We start from the raw sequence: 4240 nt of genomic DNA, 5'->3' as shown, positions 1-4240 counted from the left end.
ACTTCTGACGCAACTGCAGATGCAACTGCAGATGCAACTGCAGACGCAACTGCAGACGGAACTGCAGACGTAACTGCAGATGCAACCGCAGACGCAACTGCAGACGTAACTACAGACGTAACTGCAGACGTAACTGCAGATGGAACTGCAGATGCAACTGCAGATGGAACTGCAGACGGAACTGCAGATGGAACTGCAGATGCAACTGCAGATGGAACTGCAGACGGAACTGCAGATGGAACTTCTGACGCAACTGCAGACGCAATTGCAGATGCAACTGCAGATGCAACTGCAGACGCAACTCCAGACACAACTGCAGATGCAACCGCAGACGCAACTGCAGACGCAACTGCAGACGCAACTGCAGACGCAACTGCAGATGCAACTGCAGACGCAACTGCAGACGTAACTACAGACGTAACTGCAGACGTAACTGCAGATGTAACAACAGGTCCTTGAACTTTCTGAAGTGGTCAGTAATCTTCCTTTTCCCGCTTTAAGACCAAGCGGATGAGAAGTGAAGACGGACAGCCGGGATGAGGCGGCGTGTCCCCTCATGGCTCCTCTGACATAAATAGGGGCGCAGACGAAGAGCCATCTCTTCTTCATTAGTGTTGGTGCTGTGACAGAGGAGGTGGGGGGTGACAGTGAGAAGGCTCCTCCACCTTGGTTATAAATGAGACATCTTTCCATTCTGTCTCCAAATGATGGAGATGGTGGAAGGGGAGAGGGGGCGGGGGGCATCAGAGGAGGTGGTAATTCAGAGCAGCGTTTGAAGCGAGGACAGAGGAAGAGGAGGACAGAGGAAGAGCAGGGCTGACAGATAAGACAGAGCGGGAGGGAGGACGGCAGCATCTGTCATTAGAGCTCAGCACGCCACCTATTCAGTGTTGATAGGATATACAGGTGGGGAGGGGGCGGGGGTGTGGAGAGGTGCGCGTATGACAGATTGCAGACTTGGAGAAGAATTGCGCTCGCAGCGTGAGGCGGGAGTGGCTGGGCAGCAGGCAGCAGTAATCCGCATCATTAGCTGCACAGCAGCCGGCTCTTTGGCACGCAGGCAGATATTAATTGGAAAGATAAGCTGAGATGAGCTCACAGAGTCCTGTGCTTTGTCACAACTTGCGTTATCTCTCATTCTCGTGGGCAGCGGCTAGAAAACTGACACTGCGCGTGCACGTGCAGACGAGCGCGCTCGGATACTAGAACAGACAGAAGATCAATCAGACAGAAAAGTCAAGACTTTCATATTTCTGTGTATAAAGACTTCATCAAAGTGGTTCTCCTGTTTCTGCTGCAAACAGAAACGCAGAGATCCTCACCTCCTCTGCAGAGGAGATCTGACCACGCCTCCACAGACTTTAGGACGGGAATCCTGGGAAAATGTTCCCGTTTTGACTATTTGCTGGTGTGACCAGCAGAAGCAGAGAGGGACATCAGGGGGCGTGGCCTCTGCTGGTCCCGGCGGTGCAGAGCCATGGCTCCTAATGGTTGATAAAAGCTCAGTCATGCAGCTAATGAGGCTCTCACAGGAGGAACGCTGAGAGGATCATCAGAACGTTCCTGATCATTCAGGCCGTTCTGCTCTGAGAGACTCAGACCTTCAGCTGTCCTGACAGGTGGATGCATCGATGACATCACTGGGTTGTCCTGTGTGACATGCATGCAGGCGTCACGGTTAAGCATTAGCAGAACGCTGCTGTTCCAGTGAGGACAGGCACGATCAACCACAGAAATCAGGCTAACTCCTTCATCTCTGAATCCATCTTCAAGAACATGATTAAAATTAAAGCACGGAAAATGATTGATCTTGTGGTATATTTAGATATTTAATATCTCTAAAGATTATTCTGTAAATAGAGAACTGCGCCTTCAAGTGTTACAGGTAATGTTGCTGTTAAATTAACAGCTGCTAAATGTGTTTTTTGATTTTCTCAATATACTGGAATCTGAGCTTGTAGATGTTTTTCACCCAAACCCAGAAAAGAAGGAATTCATGAAGTTCAGTGACGGAAGAACTTGAAAGTTAAGTATTAAAGCCCTTTTCCTGTGATGTAAAAATTAAAAAACACTCTTTAACTCACACAGATAGAATTATATCAGCAACAACTAGTAAAAACCTAATGAAAAATGGTTGGAAACTACTATTGTGTTTGCATTGGCAGCTCCTGTCATCTGCTGTCCTCAGTGTTTAAGGACAGAGTGACCTGGTGTTCTATCTTCCAGAAAAAGTTCAACTCTGGTCCCACGTTTTTAGAAAATTACATGCGAGAAGTTGCTTTATTTTTTTGAAAAAATATGTGACTGACAAGAAAATTTAGCCTTAAACACACTTAACATGGTGCTGACGATGCAGCAACCTGTATCTGGACCACATAGACAGTGTATCAACGTGAGAGCAACATAATTACCATCAGTTTTTAGGCTGGTCGCTCGTGAATAACATCAGTCAAACTTTTATAACAGTTTACATCGATGATGAACCAAGCTAGCATGCTACTCGCTAGCTCCCACTTCAGCAGAAACTTCACGCTTCCCAGCCGGATTTGTCTCCGTTAAAATGCTATTCCTGCCCTGTGAGGATTCCTCTCTATCAGACTATTTTGTTGTTGATTGTAAAACATTTCTTCTGCTTTTGGGATTCTTTGTGTTTGAACATCCTCTGTCCTTCACGCAGATGGATAGTAATGCTGCATGTGTGTCACGTGATGGCCAATCCAGTAATATCTACCAATGCAGGCGTCTGCGTCTGGATAAAGGTCAAACCGGTACATCCGGTGACCTTCAGGAAATATGAAGGTCATAGACCATTCAGAGAAAACTTTCATGTTTTTCTACTATGGAGCTAAATTTAGGCTAAAATTATTTTAAATCCAAATAAAACAACTTGGAAAAAATGTTGGTTTTTGGCCAAAAAATATGTAAAATGTCTAAAACTTTTTGCTATTCTAAAAAACGTAACTATTTTCAGTTTCAAATGTTCTGTTATTTAGGTTTCAAAACTCAATTTTCAGTTTCCAAAGTTTTTTTTTCACTTATAATCCTTCTTTTTCGTTTTTGAATCTGAAAATTTAAAAAAAAGAGTTGAAATTGAAATTTTGAGTTTTGAAACCTAAAACACGGAACATTTGAAGCTGAAAATATTGACATTTATTTTAGAATAGCAAAAAGTTTCAGACATTTTACATTTTTTTGAACAAACACCGATAGTTTTTCAAGTTATTTTATTGGGGTTTTAAATAATACTGGCCCAAATTTAGCTCCATATCTACGGGTCGTAGTGAACGCTTCAGGGTCAGTGAGGGGGAAGTAGGGGAGGCGGAGGGGTCAACCCCCCGACACCGAGGTTATCTGCTGCTCATAGAAGGCATAACTGGAAGTGGTCGATCATTTGTTGAATAAAACCATATTGCTTCATTTTCCCAGTAGCTCCGCCTCTTTTCCTAAAGCCTCCGTCCTTCCACTAATGACCCGGATAAACGCTCCACAAATGGACTCCCGTCTCCATCCGTCTGAAGATATTAAGTTCCAGCCGTCCTGTTTGGAAATGTGAAGATTGAGAGCAGAAGAAACAGACGTAACTGATCTCCGCGCGTCAGTCACATTAAATCTCTATTTGGCATCACGCTCCACTCAGAGCTGATTTTCAGCCGAGTTAACTGAAGTGTTTTTTGTCGTCAAAAAGCCATTAGTGGCTGAAAAACACGGAGAGCTGCAGCTACAAAGATTTCATAAGACAATCGCATTTAGAGAGCAAATTAGGAGCTGAATGCAGATGTGATCAGCAGCACGAAGCGCCCGGTGAGAGCCGACGGACGACTGCGAGATGCTCCTGCTGGATCTGCGGCTGCGCAGACGCTGCAGAATGAGTCCTGAGCGCCGTGGCGGTTCAGAGTCTGCGACGCCGGAAGAGGAGATGAGAGCTGGCAGAAAGAGGCTGAGCAAAGAGGTGTAATGCCGGTTTGGAGGCTGACTCCACGGTTTCTGCAGTCAGCCTCAGCTCTGCCCCCCCCCTCACGGCGTGTTTGGTCCTCCTCGCCGTTGACCCTGCGAGCAGCAAAAGTGCTGGAAAAAAGCTGCAGGGCGCACGCCAGACAAACAAGCAGGGACGCCTGTTACGTCTGTGCCCACCCCCTCTTCCCTGGGGGGCTGGGAGCCCACGTGGGGGGGCAGTATGACACATACAAGGGGGGAGAAAGATGTAAGAATATGTGGAGAAGTGTGCAGACGCTGCAGGACG

The 4240-nt window shown here is 46.3% G+C and overlaps 1 protein-coding gene across 1 annotated transcript in view; it reads right to left on the bottom strand.

Annotated features, from left to right (window-relative positions):
- Positions 1–4240, bottom strand: part of LOC112147723 (receptor-type tyrosine-protein phosphatase F) — a 112633-nt gene that overhangs the window by 31686 nt on the left and 76707 nt on the right. The window lies entirely within an intron of this gene.

The sequence above is a fragment of the Oryzias melastigma genome, linkage group LG17 (assembly GCF_002922805.2).
Source record: "Oryzias melastigma strain HK-1 linkage group LG17, ASM292280v2, whole genome shotgun sequence".
Classification (NCBI taxonomy): domain Eukaryota; kingdom Metazoa; phylum Chordata; class Actinopteri; order Beloniformes; family Adrianichthyidae; genus Oryzias; species Oryzias melastigma.
Note: the sequence above shows the minus strand (reverse complement) of the source record. Positions and strands in the feature narration are given on the sequence as shown.